Consider the following 20,338-nt stretch of genomic DNA (forward strand, 5'->3'; position numbering starts at 1 on the left):
CTTTGTACTCACAAGATAGTGATAGTGATAGTGATCCGAGAAAGAGAAAGAGAAAGAGACGGAGTATGAGAGTGAGCGTGAGAGCGATGATGGCTGGTGAGGGTCTTTTATTTTTAGTATTTATTTGTCAACATGCTTCTTAATTGCATTGTGCATTTTATTCTTAGTATTTATTTGTCAACATGCTTCTTAATTGCATTGTGCCTTTTATTCTTAGTATCTACATTTTATTATGTCAACTCTGCTTCTTAATTGCATTGTGCCTTTTATTCTTAGTATCTTCATATAATATGTCTTTGTGCTTAACTGTTTTATTCTTCTCAATGCGGTGACTGAACAATATGAGCAGCGGCAAGGCAGACTCCGAGAGCTTGCTTAAGACGCTCTCGCAGGTGAAGAGGAATATTCCTAGACCACCCACTAGACGGAGTGATCGAGCCCCGGTGCGCAATCCGCGTTACGACGATGGTACCGATGGAGGACGAGGACGAGGAGGACGAGGAGGACGAGGTGGAGGACGAGGAGGACGAGGAGGACGAGGTGGAGGACGAGGTGGCGCCGGGGTACACATGGACTTTACCGAGCCACCCTCCGCTTCTGGCGACGTGGCTCCTGAGTTGTTCCTAGAGGGTCCGTCTAGTGGGGAGGTGGAGATGGAGGCAGAGTCTACACACGAGTCGGACTCTAGGGCTGAGTTGGAGGTGATGGAGGATGGGGGTGCGCCGAAGCCCTTGAAGCTTCGTGGAGAAGCTAGAGTCCCCGATGCGAGGAAGGAGCCGAAGACCCATGATGACAAGGCCCTTATCATTCCTTCGAGCGATGAGTAAGTGTACTACTTCAGAAATTTCGAACATGTATTTTCATCTTGGGCATAATAAACAATTTGGCATGTGTACTAATGTGTGATTTATTTGCAGCAACTCGGACATGGGATGCCAAGCCCCCCGCATGCCTAACAGCCTTGCTTGGGGCTCGATTAAGAAGTTCTGGCCCGGCGGATACACTCCCCTTAGCACGGTCCCCGGTGGCGCGACGAAGCTAGCCACTACTTGGGCGGACTATGAGGATGCCCCTGCCGTAGGCTTCGCGACAGCCTGCTGAGGCCGTGACCACCAAGTTCTGGGTAAGGCATATATTTCTCGAGCACCGTTCATAGTTAATGACCCTAATGTGCTAACTCATGACTTTCACAACTCATTTATGCATGACTGAAGTGCTTCTACCGTGTGGACCCGGAGCATGACACGCAGGCGCGTCTCACTTTGCGTGGCGCTTGCGAGAGGTTGACACCGCAGCAGTGGTACAACCAAAAGTTCACCAGCGCTAGTGCCTTCTGGGCTAACAAGGGTAAGAGGGTCAAGAAGGAGTACTATGTTGGTAACCAGCCTACGGATGAATGGGCAATGACCATTGAGGAGTACATGTCGGTGAGTAAAATGTCAATGAGATTCTACATTGCTGCTAAGTTTTCATTGGATTATCTTGAGTTGAGTATTGCGTTTTCAGGTTTGTCCCGAGTGGGCCGAGCAAGCATAGGGAGGCATGGGAGGAGCTGATTAGGGCGAGGTGGCTCGGGGAGGATGAGGAGTTTGCAGCCGTGTCGAGGCGGAACATGGAGAACCGAGGCACCGGTGGCACACATCGCGCGGGAAACCGCGACTACACCCGCTACAAGGGGAAAATGGTATGTATATACATGGAACGACCTTCTTTCATTTCCCGTCATGTTACATTTGTGGTACGCATAACTTTTCTTTTCGCGATGCAGGTGGCCGAGGCAGCACCCGGGGTGGTGCTTCATGATGCCCAGATATATGACATGATGCGGACGAAGAAGAAGCCCAATCCCGCATTGCCTCAGCCACGGCACTACGGCAATGCCAAGGCCGCCAAGGAGGACTACTGCGACATGGTCAAGTCTCGTCACCCCGAGGTGGATGACCCCTTGAGCATTCCGGTCGACGAGGAGTCGTTGGTCCTGTCGGCGCGCGGGCGTCCGCATGGCCGTTACCCCTTTCTGAATAAGGCGGTCAAGCCTACCCCAGCCACGAGCTACACGCGTCTCAAGCATACCCTCACCGCCGACAGCCCCCAGCCTCGTCCACGGCCTGCTCGTCCACCCGCCTACGATGTAAGTTTTCCTCATTTTCATCCTCTTTCCGGTTTTCCTTCCTACATGGCTAAGTGTTTACGAGATTCATTGTTTCTGAAATTGTAGCCTGAGTTCGAGGCGGCCTTCGAAGCCTGCAATGAAGCGTATCAGCAGGCCGCTGCGCAGTGGAATAGGCAGAATACGGCCTACATGGCGTACATAGGAGTAAGTCTGAATCTTTCTTCTCGCAAGTAGATGACAAGTCTCAGTTTGATGCTTTATTTCTGCAAAAGGCCTAACTTGTAACCTATCTTGCAGGAAATGATGATCTCTATGTCTACCGGGTACACCGCCACCGGCTCGAGTTACCGTGGCGGGGGACATGCCTATCATGCCATCGAAGGCAGCTTTCGCTGCGACTTACTACGGATCCACACCGGAGGTAAGTTCTTTGCCAAACCGGTAGTTACCACTTTCCTTTGCCTCGCAAGTTGCTAACATGTAGGGAACACGTAGGGAACGGGATGGTCCGGGAACCAGGCATCGCCGGGTGGGCGCGAGGTCACACCGGTTCATGAAGGTGGTCGGTCTCCTGGGCGTTCTGCTGGTGCCTCTCCGTCGACTACTCCCGGGACTACTCCCGGTGCCTCTCCGTCGACTTCTCCTCGGGCGTAGCACCGGTCCTTCTCCAGGTGGTTCTTCTGCAGCTTCTACCGGAGCGCAACCCCGGGCTGCTCGTTTCGCCAACGATGTGGGCGGACACACCCCGCCCGGGTCCTTCCTCCGCTAGTCGGCACCGGGCTTCTTGCTTGCCATCATGTGCTACCTAGTACTATGTATTGGATGACATGGCACTCTCCTCTTGTATGCTATTACATGCACCATGTATGCTACTATGTGGATTTCATGCTATTTATGTGAATTATGGTGATTTTGGATGAATTTGGATGCTACTATGTGGATTTCATGCTATTTATGTGAATTATGGTGAATTTGGATGAATTTGGATGTATTTGGATGTATTGGACCTGCTGAACTGAATTTAGATGAATTGGAACCCAATTTAAATAGAAAAAACCAAATAGTAGGGCATATGCCGAGGGCAATGCCGTCGGCATAGGGCCATGGCATGACCATATGGTCGACCCTATGCCGAGGGCATTGCCGTCGGCATAGGCCACCTCACCTGGTCGCGCCACGTAGCCGCCCAGCTGGCAGCGCCACGACGGGCCACGTCGCGCACGCGTAGACGCCCAGCCTGCATGCCCCATGCAGATGCCGAGGGGATTGCCCTCGGCGTAGACGCCCCGATGGAAGCTCCACGACGCGCCACGTCGCTCACGCTTTGACGCCCAGCCTGCCCTATGCCGAGGGCTTGGCCGTCGGCGTATGGTGGCGACCGTTAACGGCGACGACGCCGTGCCACGAGACGCCGAGGGCTGGGACGCCGAGGGTGAACGCACACCGTCGGCATAGGCGGCGTACGCCGACGGCAAGGGCTACGCCGACGGCACGGTACCGTGTGCCGAGGGACCTGGACGCCGACGAGGTACGCCGAGGGCTGCCGTCGGCGTAGCCTACGCCGAGGGCCAGGCATGGCTACGCCGAGGGCAGCCGGCCGTCGGCGTAGCACCCCGTTCCTGTAGTGATAGGACAACTCATCACACGCAAGCGCAATTTGCATTCTCGCCGTGTTGTATTTTTCAGTGGTCGTTCATGCCCAATAGTTTTGTCTACGGTATGCACGCTGTACTAGTCCAGCACTCCAGCTTATGTGTTCCGTGACACCTGAAAATCATTTTGAACAAAGACGGAACAATTAATACCGTTCAAAAAAAAGAACAATAAAAGCCTGTTCTCCCTTCAAAATCTACGCAAGAAAACAAAGTGAAGACACATATTTTAATGGATGCTTTCAAGTTTTTTCTTTTGAAGCTTTTCTTTTGTTATTGGTCTGAGGCTAGGTGCACGAAAAGAAAATTTTGTAGCATGTATGTTGATGTTTAACTGCAACACCTTTTTTTTTTTTCCTAAAGCGCTGCTGTACCATTTCCTTGCAGCACCGACACCCCATGCACAACTGGAACGCCTTGTACCTCCCTCCTCCGTCGCCGTCAATGCCGGGCGCCTCGTCACCGGTGGCAGTGGTCGTCGTGGCCCTCTCGACGGAGCGGTACACCATGGCGCGTAGTGGCATGTGCCTGGCCGCCGATGGATGCGACGTCGACGCACCTTGGGCAGCTTGGGAGGATGCGAACAACAGGAGGAGGAGGAGGGTGGGGGTACTGAGAGAGTTGGATGGCGTGGAGTGATCCATGGCTTGCTTGGGCATGGAGAGGAGGATGACAGTGTTGCAAAAAGGCGAGGCAAGCCGTTGATTTAAACTCACCGGGATTCAGCTCAGGTAACGATCTGAGAGAGAAAGAGTAAGCTTTCGATGGCTTCAGCAGCTTCTTCTCTCCTCTCACTATATATATAAAATATACAAGTTATAGTTTAGTCCATTGACTTCATTATTTTGAAACCTAAGACCTACCAACACTCTCCCTCAAGATGGGGTAAATGTATCTAAGAGGCCCATCTTATCACAAAATCTATTATATACTAAAAGCAAAATAAGAGTGTTTTTTCGAGGCACCAGGTTAGTCCACGTATGCTAAAAAAATATAAACCAAAGATTTTAAAATTAACGTCCGAGATTAAAAGATAAGAAGTGTTACGTACAATATTATATACTAAAAGCAAAATAAGAGTGTTTTTTCGAGGCACCAGGTTAGTCCACGTATGCTAAAAAAATATAAACCAAAGATTTTAAAATTAACGTCCGAGATTAAAAGATAAGAAGTGTTACGTACAATAATAGACGTGTACACAAGTAAAGTTATGGCACGTAAAAGCTATTTGGACCACACGTGAACATATCCAAGAAAAAGGAATAAGAGGCAGTTTCAAGAAAAAATTGCGTACCCAACTTACATGACTTACACGTTCAATGGGGGTAGGGAAAAAAGGAAAGATTCACATAAAAATAGGAAGCCATCAGCGTCCATGTGAAAAAAAAAACGATCCACGTAAAAATAGAAACCGATTTGCTTCCATGTCAACAAAAAAGGAAGCAATTTCCTTAAAAGAGTCCTACAGTTATACGTTAGATATAGATTAAAAAAATTAGATTTTGTTTCCAGAGGAACTAGATATGTGTGTGTCCCTGTAAGCCCACGGTAGACTACAGATATGATATACGTAAGCAAACTTATATTATTTAACTATATTACTTATTCAACTGTAAATATAGTACTTGCGGGTGTCCCAAATTTTTAAACCGCTTTTTTCATGTGTGCATGAAAACCTAAATTGATGTGAGAAAAAAGACTCATGTAAAATAATCAAATATCACAACTCAATGTGTCATGTGCATGAGAAACAAAATCGCACATACAAAGGAACGATATGAACAGACTAAGTAGTTTGTATAACAACGTACTACATTCAGCTATGAAAACCTACTAAATTCTAGATTATTATGATAAGATCCGCACGACGGAGTGGCCGTGAGGAAAGAGAAGTTTCCAAGAAAATATTACTCAAAGGAACGATATAAACATACTAAGAAGCTTTTACATATGACGACGTCTAAATTCAGCTACAGAAAAAATATAATAAATTCTAGATTAATATGATTAGGTTGGTAGAGTTTCCTCGGACCATACTTGAGGAAACGGAAATTTTCAACAAAATATTACTCTAAGAAATGATAGAAACATACTAAGGAGTTTGTACATGTCATGACGTCCAAATTCAGCTACAGAAAAACATAATAAATTCCAGATTGTTATGATAAATTTGGCAGAATTTCCTAGGACCGGGCGCGACGAAACAAAAGTTTCCAGGAAAATAGTATTCTCAATTATTTTCAAACAACAAGAAGTGAAAAAGGCAACTTTGAGCCGGAACTCATGTACATGATCTCAAGCATCTCCACTACTTATAAAAGCACCAACATGGCAGGAACATCAAATCTCAGCCCTCTATTGTATCTTCATCTAACGATCCAGGACTCCCCAATGACATTGGACATGACATTGCGCAACTTCCCGTTTTGCAGCTCCACGTATAATAGGAAGTTTTCCCAATTATTTTTTCCCATTAACTGCGGTAATTATTGCTCCAAGATTGTACACGTATGATAGGAAATTGTCCCACTGATTGCTCCAGAGATTACACCTACCATATGCAGTTTTTAGATCCACCAATTGCTTCACCCGTCACCATCATCACCAGGCGTGAACTATATACCTGCCGGACTCACTGCCGCGTCTCGCCGCGCCGGCGTACTCGAGAGGTCACGACCTCCGCCACATTGCGCCGGCGTAATATATACCTGCCGGACTCACTGCCGCGTCTCGCCGCGCCGGCGTACTCGAGAGGTCACGACCTCCGCCACATTGTGCCGGCGTACTCCAGACGGTCGCCGTCGTGACCCTCCACCACCTTGGGAGCCTGCAAACTCGCCGTTAGCCCTGTCATCAAATACAACTTCGAGTCAAGGCTCTCTACTGGTAAGTCTCAACTGCCTATACGTACACAAGAAATGATGTATATGGTACATATATCAGTACATGACTATGCATGGTTCTTCATCTACTCTTACCAGATGGCACAAAAATCAAATAATTCATCCTATCACCCAGCAAGAAAACGCACTCCGTTTCAAGATATAACAAACACTTCGTCCACAGGTGAAATTATGATTTACTTACACCTACAGCCAGGGGCATCTTGATTTCAACTGATTGTTAATATGCTGAAACAAATGCTGAAACAGACCAGGACACCAATTTAGTTCCAGCGCCCATAAATGTTGAAGATACTTCACAGGTTGATCAACCTACCCAAAAAAAGCAGAGAGGTCAGGGATGGTATGGCCGAATGACTGAAGAACAAAGAGCCGAGTACCTACGAAAACGACGCGAAGCCCGACAACGAAAACGAGTTGCTGCTGACTCCATAAAGAATGCTCAGACATACCCGGCTCTTGAGCCACCTGGTATTAAGACTGTTTTTACTATACCAATGTAAACTTCACTTCATATGTCATAATTTTTATAATATTGTCTATAGGTGTTCCCCACCCTGGAATCTATACTGGTACAAGTCAACAGGATATTACATATTCTACCTTGCAGCAATCTAATCTAACGCAAGGTACATACATCATATTTATAATCTTCTAATAAAAACATATTTATGGACTTATACATTACGCACAGAAACCTGAGTTTGACTGGCTGTTAAAATAAACAGGCCACCCTAACGACGAAGTTGCAACGCCTACATGTGTCGGACATGCTTCGCAGGTTAAACAGTCTGCCCCAACAAAAAAGAGTGGTAAAGGGTGGTATGGCCGAATGACTGAGCAACAAAGAGCAGAGTACCTACTCAAACAACGTGAAGCCAGTACAACAAAAACGATTTGCTACTGACTCAATAAAGAGTGCTCAAACATCCTCGACTGGTATTGCAAATGACCTTACTACCAAAATAAATGGTATACTTCCTATGTGTTATTATTCTGAAACTCCATAATCGATACATGCACTTTACCAATGATATGAAAATGGATTCTCTTATATATACTATTACCTGGTTCTCTGTTCTTATTATTAGGTACTGTAACAACTTCGATTGGAACTCCCCAGACAAATGTGCAATCGTGTCCAACTTACCTAGGAAAACCATCCATGACTCGCACCAGTGAGCGGTCCTATTTGATTGGTTTAACACATCACTCATCGGTCACACCGGACACCATAAACTTCAAATCTCAGTTGTACCAGTCCACTGCCAGTGCAATTCATAGTGATAATTATATCCGGAAATCTAATCTAACGCAAGGTACATACATCATATTTATAATCTTCTAATAAAAACATATTTATGGACTTATACATTACGCACAGAAACCTGAGTTTGACTGGCTGTTAAAATAAACAGGCCACCCTAACGACGAAGTTGCAACGCCTACATGTGTCGGACATGCTTCGCAGGTTAAACAGTCTGCCCCAACAAAAAAGAGTGGTAAAGGGTGGTATGGCCGAATGACTGAGCAACAAAGAGCAGAGTACCTACTCAAACAACGTGAAGCCAGACAACAAAAACGATTTGCTACTGACTCAATAAAGAGTGCTCAAACATCCTCGACTGGTATTGCAAATGACCTTACTACCAAAATAAATGGTATACTTCCTATGTGTTATTATTCTGAAACTCCATAATCGATACATGCACTTTACCAATGATATGAAAATGGATTCTCTTATATATACTATTACCTGGTTCTCTCGTTCTTATTATTAGGTACTGTAACAACTTCGATTGGAACTCCCCAGACAAATGTGCAATCGTGTCCAACTTACCTAGGAAAACCATCCATGACTCGCACCAGTGAGCGGTCCTATTTGATTGGTTTAACACATCACTCATCGGTCACACCGGACACCATAAACTTCAAATCTCAGTTGTACCAGTCCACTGCCAGTGCAATTCATAGTGATAATTATATCCGGAAATCTAATCTAACGCAAGGTACATACATCATATTTATAATCTTCTAATAAAAACATATTTATGGACTTATACATTACGCACAGAAACCTGAGTTTGATCGGCTGTTAAAATAAACAGGCCACCCTAACGACGAAGTTGCAACGCCTACATGTGTCGGACATGCTTCGCAGGTTAAACAGTCTGCCCCAACAAAAAAGAGTGGTAAAGGGTGGTATGGCCGAATGACTGAGCAACAAAGAGCAGAGTACCTACTCAAACAACGTGAAGGCAGAAAACAAAAACGATTTGCTACTGACTCAATAAAGAGTGCTCAAACATCCTCGACTGGTATTGCAAATGACCTTACTACCAAAATAAATGGTATACTTCCTATGTGTTATTATTCTGAAACTCCATAATCGATACATGCACTTTACCAATGATATGAAAATGGATTCTCTTATATATACTATTACCTGGTTCTCTCGTTCTTATTATTAGGTACTGTAACAACTTCGATTGGAACTCCCCGGACAAATGTGCAATCGTGTCCAACTTACCTAGGAAAACCATCCATGACTCGCACCAGTGAGCGGTCCTATTTGATTGGTTTAACACATCACTCATCGGTCACACCGGACACCATAAACTTCAAATCTCAGTTGTACCAGTCCACTGCCAGTGCAATTCATAGTGATAATTATATCCGGAACTTGCTACCAAGCTTCCAAAGTATATGCGTCAATCAAGGTAAACATTTAAAAAACCTTTAAACTATCCTCATATTAATTCATCTAGAAGTTTCGTTTTTTAACCTGCTCATCAGATCATGAATCAACTGGGATCTCCACACTACAAGAATCTGCTACACACAATGTAGCAGACAGAAAAAGGATGCGTGAGAGGGAGCGATACACTTCAATGAGTCCTGATCACATGGATGCTCTTCTTGTGAAAAAACGTGAATACAATAAAAGGAAGCGAACCATTGTACCATCAAACTGCAATGATGAGAAATCCCCAGGTATAGTGCATACAACATAATTGCATTGCACATTGCGCTGTTTGTACACTATATATATTGATCAGATATTCTCTCAACTTTAATGTTTCCTGTGAATTTATTTTACCTAGAGGAAAACGACCAACCAATAGATGCATACGGAATATTTGAGCCCGTTGACCAAGCATCACATCCCAACGGTACATAAATTGACATCTATTGTTTTTAGCAGAGTACCTCCATTTTGCTTTTCTCTATGTCTCGACCAATATTTTTCAACCTACTAGGATACCATAACGCAATTCACAATGATGATGACGATGAGCTTGATGAGGAAGCAAGGATATTCAGTGGACAGCGTATGCAATTTTACACATTCATATAATTTTTAGGGAGAAATTATATGATATTCATTGGTACCTTTGTTTATTTGTTAAATAGTTGTGGATTAATTGTTTACATTTTATTTTTAGGTGTTCATTATGAAACATACCATGAAGAGCGACACAGTACTGAAGGGATATCAGTAAATAATAATATTGCTGATAGCATCTACCGAAACCTTCCAAAAACACACCATGTCCTAAAAAAGGTTCCAGACTGCGAGCAACCGTGGAGCAATGCGGTTTCGGTTCGAGGGGCCTGCATTTTGTTGTAGAAAAGGAAGAGTCAGTCTGTTCATTCCGGATGTTCCTGAGGAGTTGAAACGGTTGTGGACAAGTCAGGAAGATGAGGATGCTAAATATTTTAGAAAGCATATCCGATATTTCAACTCTCACTTCTCATTCACGAGTCTTGGAGTTACACTTGACCGCCGAGGTTAGCACCGCGGCAGAACCGGCAACTATACATTCCGAGCACATGGCATAATGTACTACAAAATGGATGATCTTGTACCTGGTGATAATGGGCCACGGCATTTGCAGCTTTATATTTATGATAGTGATGAAACATTGTCTCATAGGGTCCAGAGGTCTCCTGATCTTAATGTGGACCTCATTCGGAAAATTCTAAAAATACTTGAGGACAACCCTTATGTGCAGACTTTCAAGAGTGTAGGGTCGTTTGCCAACCTAGATGAATACAAGATTGAGCTCAACACAAATATAACCCTGGATCAGCGCCGGTACAATGCCCCGACAACATCTGAAGTGGCTGCGATATGGATTGAAGGGAATGACCTGATGAACTGCTTTGATAGGAGCGTTGTTGTGCATGGAAAAGGAGTTCGTCCGCTGTATATCAGAGCTTACTATGGGTGCTATGATCCCTTGGCATACCCATTATTTTTCCCAAGAGGGGAGACCGGTTGGAATCGTAAGATGCCATATGTTGAGCCCCCTGAGGATTTAGTCGACAATTCTGAATTAGCTGGACAAGATGAAGACCATGATAATGATTTAGCAGGACAAGATGAAGACCATGGTAATGATTTTCCGGGACAAGATGAAGACCATGGTAATGATTTTCCGGGTCAAGATGACAACCATGGTAATGATTTACCGAGACAAGATGAATACCATGGTAATGATTTACCGAGACAAGAACAAGACCATGTTAATGATTTACCGGGACAAGATGAAGATCGTGGTAATTATTTACCAAGACGAGATGAACACCATGCTACTGATTTACCAAAGAGGCAAGATCATCACTGATAATTATTTATAAATTAACAAACAACGTCCCAAATTCCTATGTTTCTAAACCATTTTAATTTTGTAGATGAGATCGACGGCAACCGGGGTGAGGATCTTATCGATCTAGCACGATCCACAAGATTTGTTAGTGCGAGAGAGTACTACTCGCTTCAAGTTGCGGGTCCGCAAGAAGCTCTTTAACATCATCTTGTTTGGGGGCGCCTCTTCCAACAATGGGCTGTTGATATGTACATCAAGATAGAAACTATGAGGCTTGACTGGTACTCGAAGCCGAGCAATCAGAAGATTATACGAGCTGACCTCTACCAAGTAATACTATATGTATTAATATGAATGGTATTATTCATGATTTTAACCATATAGAAAATGTCCTTATTTCATTTTTTTCTTTATTGTATAGGGTCTGGTCGACACCATTGAAGCTGGCGAGGCACATGGTGATCGGATTGGCAAAAGAATAGTGCTCCCACGAACTTTTCCAGGCGGTGACAGAGACATGCAGAGGAGGTTTCTTGATGCTATGGCTATAGTCCAACGCTGGGGTAAACCAGATTATTTTATCACAATGACTTGCAACCCGTATTGGGAGGAGATAACAGAGAAACTACTGCCCGGTCAGCTGCCACAAGATCGTCCAGACCTGGTGGCAAGAGTTTACAAGGCTAAGCAGCGAGATATGATGGACTTACTGACAAAGGGTAAGCATTTTGGAGCAGTCGCGGCTTATGTACATGTCACCGAGTTTCAGAAAAGAGGTCTCCCGCTTGAGCATATCCTTCTAATTATGAAATCAGATAGCAAGCTAAAGACCCCAGATGACTATGATCGGGTGATATCTGCAGAGATACCTGACAAAACGAAGTACCCTGTTCTACATGATCTGGTCGTCAAACACATGTTGCACGGACCATGTGGTGTGTTGAAGATAAATTGTCCTTGCATGATTGATGGACAATGTCGTTTTCATTATCCTCGAGAGTTTTGCAGCCACACGCAACAGGGAAAGGATTCATATCCCATCTATAGAAGGAGGAATGATGGGTGTGTAGTTAAAATCAGAGGAGCAGAATTGGACAATAGATGGGTGGTACCTTATAACCCGTTTCTTCTTATGCGATACAACTGCCACATTAATGTCGAAGCTTGCTCGAGCATCAAGGCGGTCAAATATTTGTTTAAGTACATCTATAAAGGGCATGATAAAACATCCTTTGCATTCGAGAAGGATGTCATCAATGATGGGGGAATCATCAATGAAATTCGTCAGTACAGGGATGCACGCTACATATCTCCTCCAGAGGCTATTTATAGGATTTTTGGTTTTCACATGTTTGGTGTCAGTCCGTCTGTTCTGCAGCTCCAGCTTCATTTGCCCAACATGAATACGGTTTCCTTTAAAGCGTGTGATAATCTAGAAGATGTTGTTGCTCGACCATCTTCTTCTAAATCCATGCTTACTGAGTACTTCAAGATGAACCATAAGTATGCAGAAGCACGGAAATGGTTGTATAGAGAGTTTCCAGAACACTATAGGTGGATTGCTGGGGATAAAAAGTGGCAGGAGAGAAAAAATAAAAGATCTCAGATTGGATGATTGGTGTATGCACACCCAGTTGAAGGAGAGAGGTACTACTTGCGGGTGCTCCTAAGTCACGTCCGAGGTGCCACTTCGTTCGATGACTTAAAAACAGTAAATGGGCGACTATGTGGTTCCTTCCGAGAGGCGTGTGAGCACTTAGGCCTTATTGAGCATGACAAGACCATTGATGATTGCATGACGGAAGCAGCCACATTTCAAATGCCTTATGCTCTTCGACGGTTGTTTGCAACTATACTGGTATTTTGCGAGGCAACAGAAATCCGAAAATTGTGGGACAAACATCTAGCATCGATGTCTGAGGATTACCGTCGCAGCCAACCCAATGAGGCGGCACTTGAGCAGATGGTCCTGAGAGATATCAGGGATCTGGTGCAATCTATGGGAAAGGATATTAAAAGTTATGGACTTCCAGATCTGGTTGAGACAGATGATTCTTCAAACGCTGATTACAGAGAGGTATATGAGGAGAGACAAGTCACCGTAGACCAAGAACATCTCAATTTAATTGACTTTTTGAACAATGAACAACTAGCTGGTTTCAATGACATAATGGATCACGTGAGGAATAAAAAAAGCCAGATATTCTTTGTTGATGGTCCAGGAGGCATCGGGAAGACGTACTGTATAAGGCATTGCTTGCCAAGGTGCGTGACATGGGCCTAATAGCAATCGCAACTGCTACATCAGGTATAGCGGCATCGATAATGCCTGGAGGCCGAACTGCACACTCCAGGTTTAAAATTCCAATCAAGCTCACTGACTACAGCATGTGTGGTTTCACAAAACAGAGTGGTACAGCGGAGTTGCTTAAACAAGCGGCTTTGATAATTTGGGACGAAGTCGCTATGACAAAGCGTCAAGCAGTTGAGACGCTTGATAGATCACTTCAGGATATAATGGGATGTCCTTTGCCGTTTGGCGGAAAGGTTGTCGTCTTTGGTGGGGATTTCAGGCAAGTTCTTCCCGTTGTGACAAGAGGGACAAGAGCACAGATCACGGATGCTACATTATTGAGATCGTATCTGTGGGAGAAGATCCGCAAGATTCGCCTCACGCGCAATATGCGTGCACAGGATGACCCTTGGTTCTCCGACTACCTCCTAAGGATTGGCAATGGAACAGAAGAAACAATTGGCAACGACTATGTGCGTCTCCCAGATGACATTGTGATAGGCTATACCGATGATGGCAAATCTATTAACAAACTCATTGAAGAAGTCTTCCCATCGCTGCACGCCAATGCTACGTCAAGGGAGTACATGAGCACACGTGCAATTCTTTCGACCAAGAACGAGCATGTGGATGACCTCAATGACAAAATGATCTCCAGGTTTCCAGGCGAGGAAAAGGTATACCATAGCTTCGACTCAATCGAGGATGACTTGCAGAATAATTACACAATTGACTTTCTGAACTCGATCACACCAAATGGATTGCCCCCGCATATCTTGAGGGTAAAGGTCAACTGCCCTGTCATTCTCCTACGAAACCTAGACCCTCATAATGGCTTATGCAATGGAACACGGCTCATGATCAGAGCCTTCCAGGATAATGCAATCGACGCGGAGATTGTTGGTGGTCAACATGCTGGAAAGAGGGTGTTCATACCTAGGATCCCTATGTCGCCCTCAGAGGACAACTCACTACCCTTCAAACTTAAGAGAAAACAGTTTCCCATCCGACTGAGTTTTGCGATGACTATTAACAAAGCACAGGGTCAGACCATACCAAATGTCGGTATTTACCTTCCAGAGCCTGTATTCTCACATGGCCAGCTATATGTTGCATTGTCAAGGGGAGTGTCAAGAAAGACGACACGGGTTGTAGCCAAGCCAAACAAGGACATTGATAAATCCGGGAAAAGCACCAAAAACATTGTATATAGAGATGTTTTGGACAGGTGAGGCAGGTGTGTTCTTCTTTCCTGTTTTTTTACTCCACCTGATTTGAAGTCAGGAACACTTTTTTGCTTTTATTATATACTTCTGAACTGATTTCTTGTGCAGATTTGGCAGAAGTTAAAATGATTTATGCGGCCAGGTATGCATTTCATATACCCACGAATCATGCCACACGCAGTTATTCTGTCCAGTATTAGCAAATCTAGAGGCAAGTCTGTTCAAGTAAAACCAAAGATAAGAACAGAGCATTACTTCATGTTAAGTTTTCATACTGGTCGGTCTTTGCTACTGACATGAAAATTTAACGCACACAATTTACCATCTAAATGCATAAACAAATGAACTTTCAGTAATTAATTGATAGACCTTCTTCAATTTGATTTTGATGATGCCTTTGCTACTGACAGGGATGTGAAATTGACATACTAGACTCTCAAGGAAAATATCAACAAGATAACCAAGAGGAAGATGACCCAGCGTCAACCACGGAAAGATTGAACGGGGAAAAGGAACATTCAAGAATCATAATTAGATAAGCAAGGAAGATGTACCTGTACTCGAGCACCACAAGATCCAACTTCATGTTGTACAAGTCCCGTAGTTTATATCTGCGTCAGCGCTAAACCTGCATGCATCTTGACAATTGTTAGAAGAATTTGGCATCTCTTTTCAAGGCTACGTAGTCCCAAAAAATAGACTTCATATGCATATCATATTAGATCAAAGTTATATGGGCGCTTCCAGTATTTTTATAGACTATAGAGTTGTCCCATAAATAGGGATAAACAACTTACATATACAACAATATTGATATGCCTTTCTTCTATTAAGTGTAGTTGAAATATGTAACCTTTATTTACGCAAGCACACAATCAGTGCATGCCAAGCATACTGTCAGGTATGTTGTATTAGGAGATGCATTCAAATGTGCTGCACCAGAATAGAGATGGTCATATGTATCAAGAGTAGTAAATCTGGAGGTAATACACAGCCCAAGAAAACATGATGGTTCTAATTGTGATCTGAACATGCTGAAATAATATAACCCATATTTTGAACTTACCTACAATCCTGAAACTACTATGTGTGCGTGTGTGAACATGTGTGCAAGATGCACAAATCCAATTGGGTACCAATTCGTACCATTCATGCATCAAATTACAGTCTATGTAGTATGTGCAAGATTACCGTATAAGCAAGCTGGGTACCAATTGGTACCATTCATGCATCAAATTACAATATAGTTCCTCACCTGGTTGGTTGCTTGATCTTCCCTCCTTGAAAAGGCATAGCAAGGCTTCCTCACCGCACCAGCGTCCCTCTGCACTCGCTCCAATTGACCTCCTTGTCTGACAGAAGGAGGATGAGGGTCTCTGCTGTGGTGCTGTAGTGCTGTCCAACGCGAGCGAGGTGACCGCGGCCACGAATCCGATAGATAGGACGTCTGCCCCTCCGCCTCCTTCGGTGCGAGGAAATGCCGGCAGCGGCAGGGAGGCAGGGGAGGAGCCGGAACAAGTAGCGGCGGCGGGGAGGCAGGGGCGGCCATGGTCGTCGAGCCGGCTTCAGGGAGGCAGCCATCCCCGCGACGGCGGCTTGAGGCAGGGAGGGACGGTCCCCGCACCGGCGGCTGGAGGTACTGGAGGGTGACTCTCGATGCGGTCTACAGAGAGATGGCTACAGAGGACCGAGGAGTGAGAGAGTGGTAGGTAGTGTGACTACGATTAGAGCTATGGATTATGTTTTTTTCCTTTTAGCGTTGGGAGACAAATAGCCTACGGATGTACTACCTCTTCTTTTATTTTTTTCTCTTCCCCTTTCTACATATTTTATTTTGAACGAGGCCTTTTTCAATTGCTTATTAAGAGCAAAGTACATAGTGTATTATGAACATGTAATCTAGCAACTGCATGATATTCGTAATACGGACTTGTGATATTTTGATACAACTGAAAGAAAGACAAGCCTAGGTTTCTAGGAGCCTGGTGGACACAATTGTGTACTACTCTGTTCATGTTCCTAGAAATATAATACTGTATATGTTTAGCTTTGTTGTAGCATAAGTGTGAAAGAATTCAGACTTGGAGCTAGATGGTTCACCGAAGAATTGCAATCCACTACTACTTTGGCTAAAGTTGTCTCCAAAATCCGCTACTCCAAAATGTATATTATATACATCCTCGGTGCCTCTAAATTTCAACCTTTCATATGACAAAGAAATTTCTTTCAGATATGGCATTATTCATTTAGTACGATTCATGGATTTTAAGCAATGTAGTTTGCGCGAATAGTATGTTGCACAAATACTTACATAGAAAGCATGTCTTATACTTCAAAGACTTTACAGACGTGCATTGCACGTGCATGCTTACTAGTAGAAAGAAAATTGCCAGATTGAGCGAGACACATAACAGTAAAATAAATATCACTCGGAACACTACCAGATTCATGACTACAATTGTAGTTGCAAATATGATGGTTTAAAATAAATAATTTGGACGTAGAAACTCTAGTACAATGGTGTAAAAAAAGTAATTATACCCTTATCGTTGTGTAATACTTGAATTTTTATTTAATGTGAAATATTTTATGAGTAATTTGTTGGGAATACGGAGCAATTAAAAATAATTTATTTCGGTAAATTCATTAAAGACTAGGTTTGGTAGTTTTAATGATTATATAAAACTACTTTTATAAAGTCATAACATGTAAAATATTATATAAAAAGTGAACAATGAAAAGTAAAGAGCATTTTTAGATGTTGCCCTCGCATTTGCGAGGGCCACCTTGCTAGTTTCATAAAAGACACGACACATTAACACCTTTCGTTAATACATCAGCAGGTTGGTCTACAGATTTGACAAAGCTAACATGGAGAATTCCCTCATCTAACTTTTCCTTGATGAAATGCTTATCTATTTCAATATGCTTGGTTCTATCATATTGAACAGTATTATGTACGTACCAAATTAATTGTCGCTTGATTGTCACAATAGAGTTGGAGAGGTTCCACATTAATAAGTAACCCAAGGTTAGATAATAATATCCTCAACCATGTCAATTCACATAAGCCCGAAGCCAAGGACCGAAACTCTGCTTCTGCAATGGAGCGACCAACTACACTCTATTTTTTGCTTCTCGAACTAACAAGATTATCACATGCGAATACACAGTATCGTGTCGTAGATCTTCTATCATCCATACACCCAGCCCAGTCAGCATGTATCCTTCTAATTTTAGGTGTCCATGATTAGAGAATAAAAATCCTTTCCCAAGACAACTCTTGAGATCACTACAAGGAAAAGGCCTACCGCCGGCGAACCTAAAAGGCCCATTGCCGGCGCACCAAGAGCCCGCCGGTGCGAACGGGCCGGTGATAACTGGCCATTGCCGGCGCACCAGGCTGTTCGCCGGCGATAGTATGGATACTGCCGGCGCGCCATCGATGATTCGCCGGCAAAGGACACGTTCCACCGGCGCGCCAGCAGCTGCGCCGGCAGTAGTGCGTCGAGCAATGGCGCATGCCTCATGCGCCGGCAGTAGATCATTTAGGTGCGCCGGCAATAAATTCGAAAATTCTTTTTTCAGCTTTTTTCCAGCATATTAGAATACATATTTGACAGCAGTATATATTTACAACACAGTTCATATTTATACAGGAGAACATGCAATATGAGAAGCACATAGAGAGCCAAGTCTCATTTCGGTATCAATACACAAATACGCTAGTCTCGTTTCGGAATGGTGATTCATACAACATGTGCATATGCAACACCAAAGGACTAAGTTTCACAAAGTTAGAAGTCTCGGTAGTCGTCACAAGTGTCGTCATACACCTCACAATGTAGCTCCTAACCTAAACTACAATCACATAGAACATGAACAACATGGTCACGATGACCATCATCACGAAGGCCATGGTCTTCATCCGGTTCCTCCTCATGTCCCTCATCTCTCCCGCTAGATAACGGGCGTATCTTCCTTCCGCCTCCACCCTAGTGGGGTATCCCTCGTAGCTGTTGCCGCTGAAGCGGTGCACCTGTCTCCGACAGTCCTCCCAGTCGTCGTAGACTCCAGGAACCCTCCCCTTGTACACGACATATTTCGTCGGCATCTCCATGCACAAGACAAGTAAAACGTTAGTACCAATGCAATGAACAAGTGCCAACTCAAATAAGAGACAAGTAGTATGAACTAAATAGCATGTGCCTCATACTTTGTTGGTCGAAATAAATAATAACATACATGGATGGGGTCAGCGAGGCTAGGTAGGATGCACAATAGATTGATATTTGTGGCCATCACACCAAGCCTCACTGGCCCCACCCCGGAGTGTACAAGTGACCAAACATTTTAATCATTGGCCAATGCAATTAAGAAGTGCGAACTCAAATAAAAGACAAGTAGTACGAATTAAATAGCGGCCCTCATACTTTGTCGGTCGAAACACATATTAACATCCAGGGATGGAGTCAGTGAGGCTAGGTAGGATGCACAATAGATTGATACTTGTGGCCATCGCACCAAGGCTCACTGGCTCCACCCCCGAGTGTACGAGTGACCGAACATTCTAATCATCGGCGAACTCCAAATACGAGGCAAGTAGGGGTCGAGTAAATGCAAATAATTATTAAGGTATCTACGCCATAATCTTGAAATATATAGCAAAGTAAATGAAACTATAGACACATGTTCACATGCACATCCATACAACTAAATAAAAGCAACAAGTCGATTCTATGGGAATATGTAGCAATTATTACGAGTACGGAAGTTCAAAGACATATCGTTCAAGCTTTAGCGATGAGTGTTCCCGTCGTAGGATCAGGTTGTACGCCTAGGGGGGAATGGACGGCAGCCCTCAAGCGTGTTGAACGGCCTCTCATCACGCGACATCTCCAAGCGGAGTTCTATCTCGTCATTAGGTGGTAGACCGTAGCCGTAGAAGAACTCGCCAGACCTAGTGTTGACATCCTGCACGATTACCGTGCAAATGAGCTGCTGGATGCGACCCCGAGTTCTTCCTAATCTCTCTATCATGGGCATCCGCCATGTTTGCAAACCTGTTTACGAGACTCTCTGGCAGCAACATGTCATCTGCGTACTTTATGTACTCCTGCATCCGAAGGATGGCGTACCACGCGTCCATCCCATTGTCTTCCTTCGACTGCCTGAGGCAGGGGAAGTTGGTTGTATGGGTTAAGACCAAGCCTCCTCGGGATTTCCTCTCTACTTTGAGGGGGCCTGCCTTGTTGGCGAAGCCGGTGAGAGCATCATTGAGAAGGGCCCTGATGTGGGAGTAGTCTTTCTTCTTGTCCCTACCCGAGTCGAGATAGACTGCATGCGAGTGTTGCGGGTGCACGACGATGAGAGTGCAGAACTTGTCTCTGCGGAAAACACACGGATTAACCTTTGGAAATGCAAATGGAGATATACGATAGAATGGTGATGGGGACTAGCGAGTGATTACTTACTCGGGGAAGTAAGGGATGAGAATGGCGCCCTTCTTAATGTTCGCCGGCATGAAATCCTCGACCT

The 20,338-nt window shown here is 44.2% G+C and overlaps 1 long non-coding RNA gene across 1 annotated transcript; it reads right to left on the reverse strand.

Annotated features, from left to right (window-relative positions):
* Positions 1-6,867: 6,867 nt before the first annotated feature.
* LOC124683834 lies at positions 6,868-16,282 on the reverse strand. Its single transcript, XR_006996833.1, has 3 exons — positions 16,056-16,282; positions 15,355-15,428; positions 6,868-6,980 (listed from the first exon to the last, which is right to left on the reverse strand). It is a non-coding gene; the product is annotated as an uncharacterized LOC124683834 (long non-coding RNA).
* Positions 16,283-20,338: the final 4,056 nt, after the last annotated feature.

This window comes from Lolium rigidum, chromosome 1 (genome assembly GCF_022539505.1).
Source record: "Lolium rigidum isolate FL_2022 chromosome 1, APGP_CSIRO_Lrig_0.1, whole genome shotgun sequence".
Classification (NCBI taxonomy): domain Eukaryota; kingdom Viridiplantae; phylum Streptophyta; class Magnoliopsida; order Poales; family Poaceae; genus Lolium; species Lolium rigidum.